Genomic DNA, 20,312 nt, shown 5'->3' with positions numbered 1-20,312 from the left:
ACACGTGCATTTCCGAAGGTCATTTACAGAAAGGTTAAAGTATCTGAAGCACCCTGCTATTATTAACAGTCAGACTGTCTTCGTGAGAACAATTTCCAATTAAGCAATGTGAAAATGCATCTGCTACAATTATTTTCCTCTTCCTTAACCCCCGCCCCCCGATTTCCTTTAGGAAGAAAGAACAGCATGGAGTTTCTTTTCAAAGTCTTAAAATAAAAAAATCCCTTAAAAAGGGATCCTGCTTATAAAACCTTTTAGAGTTGTTTGGGGAAAAAAAATGCATAAAGAGCCAAGCGCTTATATTCTGGCCAAGTTATGAGCTTCTGAGAACAAGAGCTTGAGGGGAAGACTGTTAACTCTCTCCCTGTTGGTTTGCACTGCTCATAAAGCGCACCGCTCCCTCAGCGCGAGGCCAGCCTACCAGGGAACTGCAGGGATCTGCAACAAAAACGATGACAGTCTGAAATGCACCCCAGTGCCAACCTCCAAGCGGGTCTGTCACCTCAGACCCTGACTAGTTGACAGAGCAGAATTTCAACTCCAGTAGGCTCGAATGTGTTTCTGTGCAAAGAAGCAAAGCTAACGAGGGAAGAGATTTGAAGAGTATTGGGTATTTGTCAAACTTTTATTCCCTGGCTGTGTGCAAAGAGGGGATTCAACTTCCATTTTCTGCCAAGGCTCTGGGTCCAGCCACCTACCTGAAGGTAAATTTTAATACGTTTACTGTATCATCTAATTGCATTTGCTTAACTGATTAGCATGATCTGATAAAGCTATCTGAGATTTTTGCCTAACACAAAGCCATTCATTTGTTTTTAAACCTTTTGCATGATTTATAGAAAAGCTACTTAATAGGGAATTTTAACTCTTGTATTCATGTTTCCTTTTCTTCTCCACGATTAAATAGTAAGAACTAATAAATGGTGGTTTTAGTACAGAGCAAGAACACAAATGTAGAACTATTGGCAGCTAGAATTGCATTCAAATCTTGGTTAAGTCTGAATCCTGAACCGTGTTTTGTAGAAATACTTGACTGATTATATTAAATAAATCATAAGGAAAGTAGTCTTTAAAACACTTTTGAATTGAAATAATTTGTGTGTTTTCCATGTCTACATCATGTGAAGTCATACATCACCACTGTCCCAGTCTCTACCCAACTGCAATGTAGAAATGGAACATTTTGCTTTTCCAAGGTGGAAAAACCCCTAATACTATATATTCTTCTTTGATTATTTTTTAGTTATTGTGACACTATTATTTTCTTCCTGATTCCCTTTTATAGTTTTATGACTAATTGTCTCTTGTTTCCTTCTATCATTTTTAAGATGTTCACAAATGTACATAAAATTTCTCTAATTCCTAAGGATGTCTTGTTTAAGAAGGGGAAAAAGAGGAAGGAGACTCAAAGAGCTAAAGAGATTATGATAATTTATAAGGTACTATCCTTTCCGGCTCTATCTTCTAAAATAAAATAAAATAAATAATGCAAGTCATGCTCATTCATTCCTTCAGGTATTAGAGGTCACCTTGCAGGAGAAAACCATACTCTCAACTGCAGATTGATACTGTTGATACTATAACCAAGAGGTACTGCAGAAAGAGTATCTCTCTTGTACAGCCTTTAATCTGCAAAGAGGTTAAATATGTCACCTTGGCATTGTATCAGACCTCACATCTGGCCCAGGGCCTAAGTACATTGAATAGAAATGTTCACTTGGTCCGACTCAGCAGAAATCTTTTTTTTTTTTAATTGCCCCTTTCTTATGATACCAGCTTTTTCAGTTCACAGCTTATTCAGCTAAACCTTGATGGTTATGGCCATTGTTAACTATGACTTTTTAAGAGAAGGACACCCATTTTAGGAAAGATTTAAGTACATATTTCTGTTCATTCAACAAGATCTAGCAAAGCAGAGCCATGTGTCTCTGATATCTGAGATTTCTATGATCCAATCAATTCATGCTGCTTTCCACATTTTGGAAAAGAATATATACATGTTATTAAGAGATTTCGCCTATTTTCTCTCATGAAATTTTTGTACAGCCATTTAGCAATTAGAGTACTGTGTTTTCTTTCCAGGTCCTTTGGGATATAATCCCCAATAGTTTCTCGTGTGCAGTTTCACTTATCATTTAAGTAAAAATAATTAATAGTGATGACAAAAATAAAGTGAATAGTGAGTGATGTATCTAAATAACTCCAAAACTTTATTCATTTCCTTTTCCTCTTGACTGCTTGTTATTTTTATTCGGTTGATTTGTAAGAGTAAGAAACACCACTATTTCAGTGAAGTTTAGCACGATATTCAGAACATATTGGGAATCTTTTGCCACCGAGAACATAAACAACTGTTGTTAAAAGATGTCAGGTGCCCTTTTCCCTCACATATCATTCTGCAACAATCTTTAGTGAAGAAGGGAGTCTCATAAATCCAGGAGAATTTCCCCAGCAGGTCTGATTGCCCAAGAGATGTTCAACTAGTCTGGGGTCTGGTTCATGCAGGGCCCACAGGGCATATTTCCCCCAAAATCTGAGCCTGCAGTGGTGGGCCACCTGGGGCTAGCCTGGTTTTCACCCTGGGCATCAAAAGGTAGACAGAATTCTGGAGGACAGAGCGATTGCAGGGAGAATAGTGTAATAAAGTGAATAAGATCATGGGTTCTGGAAGCATTCAAACCTGGTTTACATCAGGGCTATACCAGGCTCTGGACAAAAGACTCTTTGAGCCTCAGTTTCCTCATTTCTATAAATGAGGATCATAAAATTAGCTGCTGCTTCAGAGACATGTTGTGATAATTCAGTAAAGAAAACAGCTATGCATGGTACAGATGAAGCAATCAATCACAGCTAATATTAAAACATTCGGTCCAGGCCGGTTTGGTTCAGCAGTTAGAGCATTGGCCTGCGGTCCAGAGAGACCCGGGTTCGGTTCCCGCTAAGGGTGCGTACCTCGGTTGCAGCTTGTCCCCAGCCCTGGTTGGGCCATGCAAGTGGCAACCATTCGATGTGTCCCTTTCACATCGATGTCTCTCTCTCTCTCTCTCTCCCTCTCTCTCTCTCTCTCTCTCTCCCCCCCACGCTATCTGAACAAAAAATGGAAAAAGTGTCCTCGGGTGAGGATAAAAATAAATAAATAACATTCGCCTACCCAGATGTCCTGATTGGAACTCTGTAGAAAGGGAATTTACTCCAGGTCTTCCCTCAGGGTTTCTCCCTTATACTTAGAAACGTTGCTGTAGAACAATCCAGCGCCCGTCCCTGCCTCAGAGTCAGCACAGCCGCGTGGACAGAGCATGGGCTTCAGAGTCTAACACTCTCGGATTTGAATTCTGCCTTTCACACGCTGTATGAGCCTGGGCAGTCACTGCACACGTCCAGAACTCAGTTTACCCATTTATTAAGCAAATAAGGATAATATTACCCACAACTGAGGTTGTTGTAGGAATTGAGTGAATTTGGGGTGTTTTATTTTTTTAATGCTAAGTATAGCACCTGGCTATACTAAACAGACAGTAAGAAAGTGTTCAGTTATGTACTTGGAATGATTTTTCTGGTGTTAAAATTGGGGATCACCCTGGTCAGTTTGGCTCAGCGGTTAGAGCATCGGCCTGCGGTCCAGAGAGACCCGGGTTCGGTTTCCGCTAAGGGCGCGTACCTCGGTTGCAGTTTGTCCCCGGCCCTAGTTGGGTTGTGTGGGTGCCAGCCACTCAATGTGTCCCTTTCACGTCAATGTCTCTCTCTCTCTCTCTCTCTCTCTCTCCCCCTCTCTCTCCCTCCCACTCTAATTGAACAAAAAATGGAAAAATGTCCTCAGGTGAGGATAAAAAAAAAAAATTGGGGATCAAGAAAGAAATACTCTTTAAATGGATTATCTTTTTTTATCCAAAGAAATGAACACAATAAATCGAACATTACTGTGTTCCCCTTGGGGCCTCAACATAAAGTATTGATTACCGTGAGTCTTTATGCTTCATCAATTAGCTGCTTCTTAACGGCCAAGTCAAATGAAACCAAAGAGAGTTTTCAGTTTCAGATTTGCCATTAAGGAGAGAGGGAAGAAACACTGCTTTGCAGTCAATTCTCTTTCATTGGCCTACTTGGACAGGGGAGGAGGCCCCCCGGCATTTCTCCTTTCTTATCTTTTCTAAAGGCAAGAATAGGGGTTTTGACTTGCTCTAGGGGGTATTTTTCCTCTCTAACTGAAATTCAAACGAATTTTTTGTTTTTTGGTGTTTTTGTAAACCTCCTGTTTCTATCATTGAAATGGCAGCTGCTTTTTCTGGCTACATGTAGCAGGAGCAGCCTGTCGTCATAGCGATGAAAGGGTATGGAGAGACTCGGGTTTCGGGACCCACTCTGAAATCACTCTTGGTCTGCTCTAAAATCCTTCTTTAGAAACGAAGTCTCTAGTCCTGGCTTGTCTTCTTCCTATTATGCAACCAACTTATGTATACCAATTGCAGTAGGTAAATGTTTCCTTTAAAGATTCAGTGAATAGATGTTAAGAAAATGAACAAGGAGACTACTAAACCCATGACCAGCTCACCGCTGAGTGCAGGGAAAAACAACTGGGGAGACCACAAAAGAGAAATAGAAATGACCTCACTTCAGAGCGCTTACTTCACACCCACAGAAAATCCATTTTCCGAGTTCCTCCCAACCTCATGGCGTGTGACAGAAGGTGGTTATCCAGGGGGGTTCCGGGACAGGCAGCCTGGACTAGAGTTCTGACACTCATACTTTCTAGTGTTTTTATCTTATCCATTCTTTGCCTCCACTTTCTAATATGTAAAATAGAGATGATAATGGTAGTTATAAAATTGTCTTGGGAATTGAGTGAGATACTTTATGGAAGGCTGTTACTACAGTATCTGACCGGTGGTAATGGTTGGCTGTTAAGCTTGACAAACTGTTGAATGGAGATAACACAAAAATCCTGAGTTTGTAGGAGGAACTGAAATAATGACTATAAGAGCTCAATAGATAGTAGTTCTTTAAATATTTTTCTTCATGAGGTCTAACTCTAATAGGAATGGCTTTTTTCTTTTTAATTTTTTTTTTATCCTCACCCGAGGATATTTTTCAATTTTTTGTTCAGATAGAGTGGGAGGCAGAGAGAGAGAGAGAAACATCGATGTGAAAGGGACACATCGAGTGGCTGCCACCTGCATGACCAACCAGGGCCGGGGACAAACTGCAACCGAGGTACGTGCCCTTAGCGGGAACTGAACCTGGGTCTCTCTGGACCGCAGGCCGACGCTCTAACCGCTGAGCCAACTTGCAATCTCCCAGCAATGAATAAAGGCCTCAGAAATATTAACGTAAACCATTGAATTCCTAAAGAGAAAAAAATAAAATACAGTTTTTTACATTTATAAAGAATAGCCCTGGCCGGTTTCACTCAGCGGTTGGAGCGTCAGCCTGCGGACCAGAGAATCCAGGGTTTGGTTCCCACTAGGGGCACGTACCAAAAATAAAGAAGAAAGAAGATTCTTCTCATCTTCATTAACATCTCATATTTCATGAAATATACATCTTTCACATCCATGTCTGTGTTACTGGATCCACTCTGTAATTATCTAATGCAGAGCACGTCATCGGTCCTCTGAACGTTGTTTATAGCACACTTCTTGCAAATCTGCTGACGCCTCAAGTTTGATCCCCAAGCAGGAATTTTCATTCTATGGTGAGGATCCCTACACGTTAATTACTTACTATATTGCTTTTACCAGTACTCTTTAAAAGGGATTATCTGAACCCACTGTAATCTGTAAAGTGTGGCTTTCTAAAATTGTTCAATTCCAACACTTAGAGTGAAGTCATATCTCAAGAATAATTGCTAAATCTGCTTTTAATGTATTTATCTCTTTTTTATTGCCAAGGTGGCCTTCTTAAGAACAAAAATAAGCATTGAGATCATTTTAGGCTGTTTTCTTGAAATGATACTTTGTTGTTCAAAATGAAGTGATTGAGAAAATGGCCTTTAATGTGAGAGACCGCGAAATTACTGGAATATAAGACAAATCTCTTTTTTACAGCATCATTTTAGAGGGTGAAAAATTCAAATTATATCCAGCATGTATTGTATATAATTATACAGTGAAATAAGTGTTAAGAAGGCAAAGCACTTTTGTTCTTAGAAAGTATGTGAAGAGCCTGACCTCTGCTCAAGGTCAGTGATGGCTTTCTTTCTATCCAAAGGTTAGACAGAGGTTAACAGTGTGTGTGTGTGTGTGTGTGTGTGTGTGTGTGTGTGTGTATGTGTGTGTTGGGTGGTGGTAGTAGGGGCAAGTGGATGCTGGCAGGAATGTTCTGAGAGAGTAAACACCTTGCACAAAGACCCTGCAGCAGGAGGGGCCATGGCTATTCCAGGAACAGAGAGAAGACCACCTCCTCTGAGCAAGGGGCAGAGCAGTGGGGATGCAAATACCAAGCAACTCCCTATAATGTCCTCTTACCTGAGCACTAAACATATTTATCATCTGCTTGATTTAATGTATACCTTTAATTTCTCTGTTGAATTCTGATTAGAGTCAGAGTTCCTTTAAGCATGGACCATGTGTAACCTTAGCTCAGACCCACATAGTGATAGGTTCAGTTAGGAAGAATGAAAGGCAGTTGAAGGTCAGAGCTCCAGAGAAGTCTGTACCTTTGAGACTGAGTATATTATATACACTCAGAGGCTGGATGCCTTGATGTCAGATGCTAGTGACTCAGCAGAGATCTTGAAATAGCAGAGCATCTTTCTTAATCCATCAGATGACTTTAACTCCAAGCTACAGAGCTCTCCCAAGAGGCTCATTATACTTTAAAAGCCTTAAAGCATCAATGTTAACTCTGGATTAGGTAATAATATGTATATGTTAGCCAAAATATGACTAAAGGATTTGCTCTTTGATAGCAAAGGCTTTGCCTACAATGTAAATGCAGGGAGAATGTTCTGCTTGAATCTGACTATGAAGTACCTGTAATAATCATTTTGTTGACTGCATTTCCCTGAAAGGACATTTTTTCATAGTTATAATAATTACTAAAAATAGAGCAGCCTGCAGGCTTCCTGTGATGTAGACGGGTTGAACAGAAGATACCTGTCCTTATTTGGAAGTGTGGATGTACATACTCCAGGAAGTGATATGCCAATAGTAAGAAGAAGCATAACAGGGAAAACAGTCTGTGTAAACCTCTCCTTCTTCTGGGGTATATGGTGTGTCTTTCTCAGGTCTTTTGCCTTGAGACCAGATAGGATGAACAGATCAAGCAGTTATCATCTGCCTTGAAAACCAAACGCTCTGAAGCAAGTATCCTTGGTCCAGAAGGAAAGGGGGAGGACTTGGAAGTTTGGCTGAGGCTGCCAACCAAGGAGCCAACGCCTGGGGAAGAACTCAGGCAAAAAGAGAAAATCCAATTAGAAAGACCTGAAGCAATAACCCCACCACTAAAATTTCCAATGAGTCGTTGATACAGCCAATACAAGCAATGGAAAATAGTAGACTCTAAGCCTGTTCCTCTCTTTAGAGGCATGCATGGCCGTGTTTACACTCAAGCTCAGTGGTCAGACAGCTTGTTAAGAGAAAAGGAAAGAGAAGGAAAATTTATTTTAAAAAAAAGGAGAAGAGGTATAGTGACATAGGAAGTGCTCAGTGGAGACAGATGGTTGGGTTAAGTTGATTTGAGTGGCAAGGCAACACACAGAACTTCAAAAATAAGATTTACTGTATTACCTGTAAATTTAAATCAGTGGTCTAAATTAATTATATTAGTGTTCTTAAAAAGCTATAGGAACTGAAAATAAATCAAATACAAAATCTATTCTGCCCTGGCCGGTTTGGCTCAGCGGTTAGAGCGTCGGCCTGCGGTTCTGAGAGACCCGGGTTCGGTTCCCGCTAAGGGCGCGTACCTTGGTTGCAGTTTGTCCCCGGCCCTGGTCGGTTGTGCGGGTGGCAGCCACTCGATGTGTTCCTTTCACATCGATGTTTCTCTCTCTCTCTCTGTTCCTCTCTCTCCCTCCCACTCTACCTGAACAAAAAATGGAAAAATGTCCTCGGGTGAGGATAAAAAAAAAAAAAAATCTATTCTGAACTAATCTTATTCTAATTTAAGCTTCTGGAAAATATTATAGAAACTGAAATGGAACCAATTACAAATAAGAACTCAGAATGAACCAGAGTGTCCAAAGCCTATTTTGTCTTTTTTTGTGCAAATTCACTCCTAAATCTAGATGGAGAATGATGTTCTCGGGTGTGCCAAACTGCAAGTGCCCTCCCTTTCGCTACGAGATAGAAATGTTAGAACACCAAGAGTCAGGAGGTTTCATTCAGAGGGAAGTCCTGTGTTCCCAGCGAGGTCTGCTATGACAGGCCCTGCTTTCCACACTCCACCCGAAAGGCCATGCACTGTCTTGGAGGCCAGAGCTGGCATCACCCTGCCAGGGGTCGGGGGTGGCCGAGACACGCATTGCCCTTCTGCCCGTGCCTTTCACTGTCTGCAGGCTTGACGGGGCTACCTCTCCAGCTGGAGGACAAAATATTCAGGCCCTTTTCCTTGTTTTTCCAGGGACAGAACTTGTAGACCTGCTGAGAAATCTAATTACAACCTCCTTTCATGGTGAAATCCAATTACAACCTCTCCCATGGTGAGAGCCAACCCCTTTCATACAAAAGGGAGCAAAACAAAGGGGATTCAAGCAGGGGATGTGCCTGCGTTCTGCCTTCTCTCAGGCAACTCTGCAAAAAGGTTACAGCGACCTTGGCTTGCTTAGCTTGGAAACAACGGTCATGATCTATTACTACCCCTATTCCCATAGGAAGGAAAAATATTTCATATCTAATGCCAAGATTTTCTGGGGATTTTTCAAGGATTCATTCGTTGGGCAAAACACATGTTGAGCCACCCTCTGCACACCCATTTTTGATTCAGCAAAGTAATTTCTCTTATCGCACGTAGAATGTAATGTTAGACAAAAAATAAGGTAATGAGTTATTCAAGCCTCCTATAATCTGTCCTGTGCCACCCTTTCAGCCAATCTGTTTGCTTGAGGATAATCAGGAAAGGCAGAGCTGCCGGGAGGGGTCGCCCAAAATGTCTAACACCGAGGTGAGATGAACGTAGACAGTTATCAGAATAGTCATTTATGGAAGTACGTATTTTACAAGTACCTGGCATAAGTCTATAAAGGCTGAAAAAATAAAATTACTAACCGTATTCTAATCAAATCTCTATCACTGCTACTCAATCACTGTAATCTACTGAATAGGTATAAAAACCAGATTTGTAGCTTATCCCAAAAAATGGGCAAAATTTTAAGAAGGAATATTTAGCCAATTATTAGGTTTTTAGTTATAAGTAGAGTGAGAAGTGGTAAATGCTTTATTATTTTTTTTTTAATAGGATGGAGTTCACCTTAGATTTAATAAAAATATTATGCCTAGCCCTGGCCAGTTTGGCTCAGGGGCTAGAGCGTCAGCCTGCAGTCCAGAGAGACCCGGGTTCGGTTCCCACTAAGGGCATGTACCTCGGATGCAGTTTGTCCCCAGCCCTGGTTGGTCATCCAGGTGGCAGCCACTCAATGTGTCCCTTTCACGTCGATGTTTCTCTCTCTCTCTTCCTCTCTCTCCCTCCCACTCTATCGGAACAAAAAATGGAAAAGTGTCCTCCGGTAAGGATAAAAAAAAAAATGTTATGCCTATATTGTTAATAAGAGTAAATAAACAAGGATAAGCCTTCACTATTCAGAGTGACCCTCAAATAGCCCTGAAAACAAAGCAGTTTTACTACTTGATTCAACATGATTCAAGATTTGGGACTGGTTTCAAGACACTGTGTGATCAGATCTTCACACTCTATTAACCCATTGGAATCATTTTTAACTCTCAAGCCATTAGTTCAGAGGATTCCCCAACCTTTTACTGGGACCGAACAACTTTGAGCTCATTCTAAAGCAACACAGCATTCTGTTGGAATTCACAAGAAACAAAACATAAATGCTAAACCCCAGGTGTCTTCTTTCTCTCTCCTTTCCTTCTCTGACCCCCAATTCTAACACACAACAGTAGGCTTTGAGGACCTCATAGTGGGGTGCAAGTTAAACTCTTTCTAGGAAAACTTTTCAGGAATTTCTTAACATATAGGTAGAGGAATACTAGAAGCTTTTGTTTTAATCTGGGAAACGTTGGGGGTTAAACCTTGGGACTCCCAATGATCTTGCATTTAGTGCTTCTCAGAGAGGCTGGGGTACGGGTGGAGTACCAGCAATAGCTCACTGATAAACAGCTACTTGATGTCTTCTTATGATCCAAAAACAATTTCTAGCCCATGCTTACTCTGTATTTGGGTCTTTGTTGTCTTATTTTTCTTAAATCCCGTGGTGTGGATAATAGCCACCACAAGGTCTGAGACTACAGCCGTGGCTGGATGTGGCTGACTCCCCTCAAGCTTCCCAGCATCTTGGTAACAGAGCTAAAATCTCTAGGGACCCATAGTTATTAAATGTGGTGTGTACATTTTAGTGCCGTGAAAACAAAATTAGTCATTGACCAAAAAGAATTAACAACAGGTTCCCTTGGACTGCATTATTCACCCAAAACACAACTTTGTTTCAATTTGGCTAATTAGACTACTTTTGATTAAGCAAATTTCTACATGTTCTATGACTAACCACCCAAAAACAGTATTTTTAGAACAACATTTAAAATGTTTAGTCAGAATGGAATTGGGTTTCCTCTGGGGTGTGAAAGGAAAAGAACAGAGAGACTAATTTACTTCCCACGGTTCCAGATTCACCCTGGTGTCATAACCTTCTAGAGACCCATGCGAGGAGAAACAGGAGAGCACCACGCAGTGAAACATGCCACGTCCTCACACAAAGCGCTCTCAGAGCTAGGTGCCCATATTTCCTTCTAAATCTCTGCGACTCCCCCTGGCCGGTTTGGCTCAGCGGTTAGAGCGTCGGTCTGCGGTCCAGAGAGACCCGGGTTCGGTTCCCGCTAAGGGCACACCTCGGTTGCAGTTTGTCCCCAGCCCTGGTTGGGTCATGTGGGTGGCAGCCACTCGATGTGTCCCTTTCATGTCGATGTTTCTCTCTCTCTCTCTCTTCCTCTCTCTCCCTCTCACTCTATGGGAACAAAAAAATGAAAAAATGTCCTCAGGTGAGGATAAATAAATAAATAAATAAAATAAATTTCTTCTACTACATAGCGCCTTCAAATCTTGTGAATGGCCCTGGCCGGTTTGGCTCAGCGGTTAGAGCGTCGGCCCGCGGTCCAGAGAGACCCGGGTTCAGTTCCCGCTAAGGGCGCGTACCTCGGTTGCAGTTTGTCCCCGACCCTGGTTGGTTGTGCGGGTGGCAGCCACTCGATGTGTCCCTTTCACATCGATGTTTCTCTCTCTCTCTCTCCCTCCTGCTCTATCTGAACAAAGAATGAAAAAGTGTCCTCGGATGAGGATAAAAAAAAAAATCTTGTGAATGTATCAGTGAAATCATCTTCACTGAGTACTGATCACATTTTAATACCTTGAAGCTCTTGATTTTCCCAAAGATGAGGCCTGCTGTGCTCCATTTAAAAAGAAAAACGTTAGTGTTGACAATAAAATTAATTTTAAAAACAGAGAGAGAGAGAAAAGAGCCCTGGCCTGCGTGGCGCAGTGGTTAGAGGGTCGCGGGTTCAATTCCCCATCGAGGGCACATACCTGGGTTGCAGGTTCCATCTCCAGCCCAGGTTGGAGCATAATCAGGAGGAAATCGATCAATGTATCTCTCTCACATTGATGTTTCTCTCTCTCTCTCTCTCTCCCTCCCGCCTCTTTAAAAATCAATGGAAAAAATATCCGCCGGCGCAGATTATCAAAAACAAAAATGTGCACCCACTGAGATAATGGATGTAAGGACAAACTTTTCCTCTACTCTCTTATGTTCAGTAACTGGGTCCTGCAAATTAAACTGGCAAAAGACAGAAAAGGACTTCCTCATATGCACACAGGAGCCAACAGAAGCACTGACTCCCTAAACTGTCACAGTTAAATGCGTACATGCCTAACTTAGTAAGGGAAAGGGAGGGGGAGAAATGGCTTCTGGGGGAAGAACAAAAATATTTCTTTAGGAAAGACAAATGGATGTTTAGGCCAAACAGGAGATAACAGAATGTGTGATGTTTGTCTGTAGAGGTGTAAGTGGTCTTTCTGTCTTGTTCTGGGTCATAAAGCCCCTGGAGAAGGAGTCATAGTAGGTTTACTCGTGTGCTCTCTCCTGGGAGTAGAAGCCACCCCGGAGAGGAAATTTATGGCAGTTCTCATTTCTCAGAAGTTTCTGCTTTTAATCAGATAAGGGAACATCCAAAAAGGCTTCCTTCTGCATCTGTTGAATCTCAAATGTCTTCGCCTTAAAATAATCTTGATACCAACTGTAAGGTTCCAAGTAGGTCCCCACAGCAACGACAGAAAGACGGGCAACAGCAGCACTGGGGAGCAGGAGGCAGCCTTGTTGCCAGGATGAAAATATTCGAACCCATGAATCCCAAACTGTGAATCAAGGGTGGTATTGATACAGGCCCCAGCAAGGAAATGATAAATCCAGGCGATGAATAAAGATATTTGGGGATTGGACGAGAGTGTAATTAAGGGATCAGTCACCAAGGTGTAGGCAGGATACAGAGCAGCTACAAGGGGTTGTAGGAACAGGCTAGTAAGAGTTAAACGTGTAGGATCCAGGGAAGGGAGCATTTTCTGAACCCAGACAGAAAACGCTGTGTGGGGGTCCCTGAGGGGGACTGTGACCTTCAGGAGAGGGACATGGTCACAGAGAAGGAGCTGAGAAAATACATATTCTGATTTTACTCTCCTTCCCGCAAGTCTCTCCTGCCAGTGTTCGCAGTTGTCCGAACCCAACAGAAGCCATTGGGGCCCTGGCCGGTTTGGCTCAGCGGTTGGAGCGTTGGCCTGTGGTACAGAGAGACCCAGGTTCGCTTCCCGCTAAGGGCACGTACCTCGGTTGCAGTTTGTCCCTGGCCCTGGTTGGTCATGCGGGTGGCAGCCATTCAATGTGTCCCTTCACATTGATGTTTCTCTCTCTCTCTCTCCCTCTCTCTCCCTACCGCTCTATCTGAACAAAAAATGGAAAAATGTCCTCGGGTGAGGATAAAAAAAAAAAGAAGCCATTGGGCATGAGAACCTGATCACTCAGTTCACACCGGCCCTGGGACAGCTCAGGGTGGATACAGCTGAAGAGTGGACATGGAGTGGATCTGGGGAGCAAACGAAAAATATCTAGATATTCAGAGGAAAGAAAACTCTTGCCCATGTGAGACAGAGACAGAGTTCACAGCTGCAGACCAGCTGTGTCCTCTCCTCGCACCAGTGACTCCTCCGGCGCTGCCCCTCGGAGGGCATACAGAAGCTTAGGTCTTCCACCCTATTTCCAGAGACCTCTTCAATCCCCAGCCGTGGAATCCATGAGGGTGTGTGTATCTGCTTCTTTCGGAGGCACTGAGTAACACTGCGCCTCTGGGACAAGCCACTGTCGCTCCTCCGCGACGTGTTGGCCCTGGCCGAGGCACAGGAGACGCGCCGCCCCTGTGCTGAATCCTGGAGGGACTTCTGGGACTAGTGCTTTCATTAGCGGTTCACACAGAACGACTCATCAAAGCCCACCATTGTTCGCCGTGGTCCCAACACCATGAGAATGAGGCTACTTGGAACCGTTCTTAGGTATGATTTGCCGTTTTTCTTAATCCTGGAAGACAACTGCCCCAGTGAATAATTCTTCGCACATTCACAGAACTGAATGCACTTGAAATGCCTCTCCTAACTTTAGTAGAACTTGACAACCGACTTGCTCTGTTAACAAAAGAAGAGAGACAATTTCCACTGAATCCAAAGAGGTTTTATATTTTGTTGGCAGAATTGAACAAATAAGGAAAATTCAAATAAGAGTGGTCAGAGGAGAAAGCTAAGAACCTGGCATTCAGAGAAAGGAATTCCAGGGAGGTCGAGAATAAAATAAATGAGGAGGTAGAGAGGAGAGCTAAAGGCTGAAAACGAAAAGGAGTAAAGTGTCCGGTCACTCCAGTGCTGAGGTAGGCCTCAGACCGTGAACGCCACGCTGCTCACACCAGGCAGCAGGTCACCCCGCTGTTGTGAGCTCCTGCACCGGAACAGGTGCCACAGGCCTTCAGGGGAGCCTTACTCGGGAGTGGACTCAATTTATGAGCAGGACTTTTACACAATGTGTGGGGTCCTCTTTTTTTTTATAAAAAAACAGAAAAATCAAAATCAGGTACAGAGTTTTGTAAAGAGCTTGTACAAGTGAGACCTGAAGCTTTTTATTTTATTTTATTTTTCTTTATTGACTTTAGAGAGGAAAGGAGAGGGAAAAAGAGATAGAAACACTGATGAGTGAGAACATCAGTTGGCTGCCTCCTGCATGCCCCCCGGCCCCACCCCCCAGGCCCCCCTTCCCCCCCCCGGGGATCAGGCCCACAACCTGGGCATGTGCCCTGACCGGGAATCCAACCGGCGACCTCTTGGTGCATGGGTCAATGCTCAACCACTGAGCCACACCAGCCGGGCGAGACCTGAAACTTTTTAGCTTCATGGTACGGCCACCTCTAGCCACACTCTAATGTCTGTGCCCCAGAGAATATGCAAAAAGAGGAAGGGAGGAATAAATAAATGTAAATATGAGAAAACTCCACCTTCACAGATGAAGAGGAAATGAGAGGTCAGATATCATAATATGATTTAAGCAAAGTTTCTCCCACTGCACCAGGGAACAGGGTGTGGTGGAGACTCTGTAGGCTGGCGAGTGCCTGAGGGAAGGAACAGAGCCCTGCCCCCATGACCTTTTGCCTTCTGAGTTGTGAAAGGAGACCCAGGGGGTCACGGAGTGGCAGGTACAGGAAGATGAGGGACTCTGACAGGCATGATGAAGAAGTGTGGAAACAAGGCTATTGCGCAATCTTGCCAGAGATAGGGCATGCGGATCCTCTAAATATAATTAAAGTAATCCTTCAATGACACATTATAGAAGACAGAATGAACTGATTTCTCCCGAGCTAGACAAAGACTTCGAGAATGGCCCTGAAAAGCTACCCCTTTGAAATTCTCACGTCCTGTGGCTTCCACCCTCCTCACTCATGACTGTGCACAGTGGCACAAGGTGACATTCCGGAAGCTCTCCCTGCATGGACATGATGTGGAGGTGAGGTGGCAGGTGGAATGCATAGATGTGCACAGGTGAAGTGCTTAGCATTGTAGCTGGCATGTAATGAAATCTCAAAAACTCTAAGCCATCACATTAGCTACCATATTAAACAGTCAATGATAAAAACCTACTTTTTCAATAAGACTTTGATGAACATAAGTGATTCTACTGCTAGTGAATATACTTGAGTGTTATTTCACTCAAGATACTAGTGTTTATTCCAATCTTTTTTATTGCTGTTTACAAACGTAGTGACTTAAAACAGCAACCACTTCATAGTGTCTCGAGATTTTGTGGGTCAGGAGTTTGGGCAGGTCAGGCAGCTCCAGAGGGTCTAAGGTGGCTCCTCTCACATGTCCTGTGTCCTTCTGAGGACACATGGAAAGCTGGGATCTGCAGGGGCTGTTGAACGATGTCTTCTGCAGCATGACAGTTTCTTACAAAGTGGCCCGTGGTTCCCAAAACGAGTGTCCAAGTAATCCAGTTCAAAACTCCAAGGCTTCTTATGAACTAACCTCAAAATCCCAGAACATCACTTCTGTCTCAATGATCTGATCAAATAAGTCACTAGGGCCAGTCAAGATTCAAGGGGAAGAAAATTCTACTCCACCTCAGTGGAAGAGTAGCAAAGAATTTACACCCATCTTTACTATACTGCATGTTTATATACAGTAAAGGAAAGTGTTAGAAATTGTCTCAAGACAGCTACCCACATGCCTTGAGCAGAACTGGTGGTCGTGGATATTTGGTTCTTAATGGGAGAACTGTTTCTGCCATGCTAAATGTTTCATCTGGACATTTGTTTTGATAGTATGTGGTTCTGGCCAATAGAAAAACTCTGGGTATTTGAAATTCCAAGTCCTGCATTTCCCCAGAAAGGCCACCCCTAAGAAAGCCTGTTTAGCTGTCATCTTTCAAAATTCCGGATGAGGTTCGGAAAGTTTGGTATTGAGACAACCGGTTCCTAACAGAAGGAAAAGGCTCTCCTCCAAGTTGCCCACCGTCTCTCATCTTTAACCTCCCCTGGCCCTTGGAAAGAAACAGCGGTACAGAGGAAAGAAAAAAATAACTGAATAACTCTAAGTACGGTAAAGGAATGAATTCAAATCTCTGTGAAGTAATTACTGGAGTTATTAAGCTGGTTTTTTGCCTTATGAGTGTCTCGAAGAAATGACATATTTCATTTCATTTTTACAGTTGGTTAAATTACCAAATGACTGCATGATCACATTTGGTTCTCAAAACCACCCTAAAAAGTAAATAGGAAATGTACTATTACTTTTTCCTGTTTTGTAGATAAAGAAACCATTCACTTGACCAAAGTCTCTTGGCTGACAAAAGGTAGCTCAGGTCTGGAACTTAGATCCTTCAATTCTATACCAAGTATTTGTTCAGCTATGCTGCTGCTTGTGAACAAACTCATACATTTGGGCAAAATAATATTTATCTAATTTCACATCAACACTGGATATTTATCTTTAAGAATAATAATTCTGTATTTGAAAATGTGTCAAAATTTTGCACTTTTCTCCTAGAATTTTATTTGCTCTTTCTGCAAAAATAAAAATCTGCTTTTGTAGAAAGTACACACCAAATCTGAGATATGTGACTTTTTACTTATCCAAGAATAAACGATATTCGTCATACTTAGCAAGAACATTATGGGTTTCATTTTCAAAATACCATGCAGTCATCATCTAATTAAGCCTCCCTGTAGTCTTCAGTATGACATTGTTTTCAAAATATCTCTCGTGTCCCAGCACACTTGTTCAATTCTTAAAATTAGAAGCTAAAGGCTGGGAAATTATTTCGATCGATGTGTAGCAAACACAATGAGCTCATGAGACAAACATGCCCAGTGACTAGTCTAAAGGACAGTGTGGCACTCAGGGCCTTCTACTTTCTAGGCACTGGATTGTTCCATGAGGTCTTCTGCATGGATCATTCTAAATGACAACCACAGTCTGTCTTTGTCTTGTTTTCAATTACTGGGTGGAAATGTAAACAAATATGAGATTCCTAAAAAATAGTTCCATCCTGGGACACAGTAAATGATCAGGGACTATGCAGGAAATGTTGGGGTTGACTCTCAAAAAACCTGCACAGCTGGCCACGGAAGGTCGTAGGACAAACTCTGCTTATTCTATGTCTAGATGTCTCTCCCCCACAGCTATGCCAGGATTCTCAGCATTCTAGTAGCTCCTTTAGGGTAAGCCGAGTGAAAATAACTCTTACTTGAGAATAGAAAGACATTAATTCAGGAACATCCTTATCTTCTAAGTATAGATTAGAGGCATATAAAAAACTAAAATTTAAATGCGTGAAATATAGGACCAGGGAGTTTATTTTTAATGAGTGAACTAAATGTAAAAATATTCTGTAACTAGGGCTCCTGGGCAGCTTGAAATCCCCCAAGAGGAAGAAGAGACGAATGAAGAGAGGAGAAAACGCAGGGATTAAATGACGATAGTGATGATATTGGTGAGAGGCACCAGGCAGAGCAGTGGAAATAATGATCATTTAAATGTTTATGTTACTTCAGAGTCTGCAAAGAGTTTCCTCACCTCAGTGGCTCCCTTTGACACTGGAAGAAATTGTCATCCCCATTCTATAGCTGAGGTTTGGAGAGATTAAGTAATTTTTTTCAAAGTGGCAGTTAGTACTTGGCAAAGCCAGGGCCCAAAGCCAAAACCTCTGATTTCCAGCCTGCAGTCGGTTCTGCTAAACCATGTGAGAATCCTGGATGCTGAGTCCAAGGTCCTTGCCCACTTCTTACCCATGCACACTGAGCCAAATCACTTAAATCCTCCAAACTTCTGTCTTATATAGTTAAATGTTATGTACTCTTCTTTCCTTATTGGATCAAATGAGACAGTATACAAGAAAATATTTATGATCTGTAAAAGGCTATATAAATACAAGGAAGATATAACCACGTCTGGCTAAATGAACCTATATTCCTGAGGTCTTGTCTCAACACATCCTTACAGTTAAGCTTTTCCCTTTTTTTCTGAAAAAAAAAAAAAAGAATCCTTCCTTCTCTTCATAGTTAAACCTTCCACCTGCGCTTTAACATTACACCAGCAAATATTTATCAAGGGCTTACTGAGACTCTGTCACCTCACTTAATCTTTGTCATCACTGTACACAGATAAAGAACTGAGGCTCAAAAAAACTAAATAATTTATCCAGATTATACAAATTAAGTATTAGAGGCCAAGAAGTCCTATTTCAGAGCCTGTATCATTAATTGACTCAGGCAACTTCTCTGTTTTCCCTTATTTGGGGTATCTGTTCCTACATCCACCCCCAAGTTAACTGTATTAAAACCAATCCCCTTATTTGCACATGATTCAGCAGTATGTACTGAACTCAGCTGAGTGGTTCTTCCGTTGACTTTGTCTGGAGTTACTCATGTGGCTCCAGCAAGCTGCAAGCTCAGCTGAAGCTGAACCGTCCCAGGCGGTCTCGCGTCCTCCAGGGTTCTCTCTGCACGGTTGCTTATCATTCAATGATCCGAGCTAGTCTGTCGTCCAACTTTTTTATAGCACAGTGGATGGCTTCCACAGGAGGACAAATCCTAGTGTGCAAGTGCTTGCCAAGTCTCTGCTGGCATCATGCTTGCTAATGTCCCATTGGCCAAAACAAGTCACAAGGCCAAGGTCAAAGTCCAGGGCATGCAGCCCAGGAGTTGTGGCTCACTGGGGAGATCATTGCTTACCATATTTCCTCTCTTCCCCTCTATCTTTTTATTTGAGTTTCTTATGCTTTCCCCTAAACATAGAAAACAGAATTTTGGATGACCACATTTTAATACAAATAAAATTTTCCTGCGATCGCACTTTCCCCTTACTTTCCTTTCTTTCATAAACAACCATCTTAAAAGAGTGGTTTACACCCACTGTCTTTACTTCATCACTGTCTGTCTGCTCCTCAGTCACCACACAATGGCCTCCACCAACACTACTGCACCAGAACTACTGTCCTTCCATTCCCCAATAACCTCCGTATTTCCAAAGGCAATGGATAATTCCCTGGCCTTGTTTACTTTGACCTCTCTGTGACGTTTAAAGCCTTCTTTTTCTTGTATGACTCTCCTTTCTCTCATCCTTTGTATCTTTAGCTCTTCCCATCCTCTAATGGACTAATGGTCTTCCCTCACCAGGCTTCTGGCTCCTGCCCTCTGCTCTACTCATAATGTAGCTTCTCATGCTAATAGCACCCAAAGTATCTTTAACCCCAAGCTCTATGCCTAACCGCAGACCCATTTATCCAAGTGTATCTCTACTCGAACTCAACAACTCCAAAACTAGTTCACCCTCCTCTTATAATTCCTCATCTTAGTGGTTAATGCCACCATTTACCCATTTGCCCAAATTAGAAATGTGATAACCTAAGACTCTTCCTTCTCTTCTTCCCATAATATCCAATTGTTTATTAAATCTTATCTGTTCTGCTTTTAACTATTTCTCAGAACTATCCAGTAGTATGCTGATAAATGTTGTTGCTTTTGTTGTTGTTATTGAGTTTATTGGGGTGACATTGGTTAACAAAACCATACAGGTTTCAAGTGTATAACTCAATATGCCGGTAAATGTTTAACAACTAGCTTTGGGAAGGGACAGGAGGTATTGGGTAGCATTTGATGATTTCCATGGTATAATCCTCCCACCATGGCTAATTTCAAACTACTAGTATGACATCACTGAACAAAATTGGGAACAGATGTGCAAATACAGATACACCAGGCATAAATAACCCCAAAAGAGTATATAACAGTAAAATGTAGCAAAGTAAGTATGGAGTGATGAGTTTTGAGTATTTATTTCCCTTGTTTTGATATTATTAATTTAAATATATGCATGTATAATTTAATTTTGAATAATGACTTCCTTTAATAGTTAGCTAACAAAATTCCTGGAAATTTAATAATTGGCTCTCACAAGCCGTTACAAACTGGATCTAGTCTTCTCTTCTCCATTTCTGAGACCACAGCCAAAATTTAACGCTCTGACCACCTGTCACTTCAGTATTGCCATTTCTTCCTATGAAGTCTTACTGGTCTTCCTTCACATAAATAACTGCCCCAAAGACCGTTTCTAACATGCTACAAGTT

General features: G+C 42.2%; 1 protein-coding gene across 2 annotated transcripts in view; it reads left to right on the top strand.

The window, feature by feature from the left end:
- Positions 1 to 341: 341 nt before the first annotated feature.
- SPARCL1 (SPARC like 1) overlaps positions 342 to 20,312 on the top strand; it is a 45,026-nt gene continuing 25,055 nt past the window's right edge. Inside the window, exon 1 of one of the 2 annotated variants that reach the window (XM_036246463.1) lies at positions 342 to 704. The gene's annotated coding sequence lies outside the window, so the exon portion shown is untranslated. Of the gene's footprint in view, positions 705 to 5,670; positions 5,690 to 20,312 lie in introns of those variants that run through there. The other variant, XM_036246473.1, reaches the window with a different exon arrangement.

Source organism: Molossus molossus, unplaced genomic scaffold, assembly GCF_014108415.1.
Source record: "Molossus molossus isolate mMolMol1 unplaced genomic scaffold, mMolMol1.p scaffold_m16_p_1, whole genome shotgun sequence".
NCBI classification, from domain to species: domain Eukaryota; kingdom Metazoa; phylum Chordata; class Mammalia; order Chiroptera; family Molossidae; genus Molossus; species Molossus molossus.
Note: the sequence above shows the minus strand (reverse complement) of the source record. Positions and strands in the feature narration are given on the sequence as shown.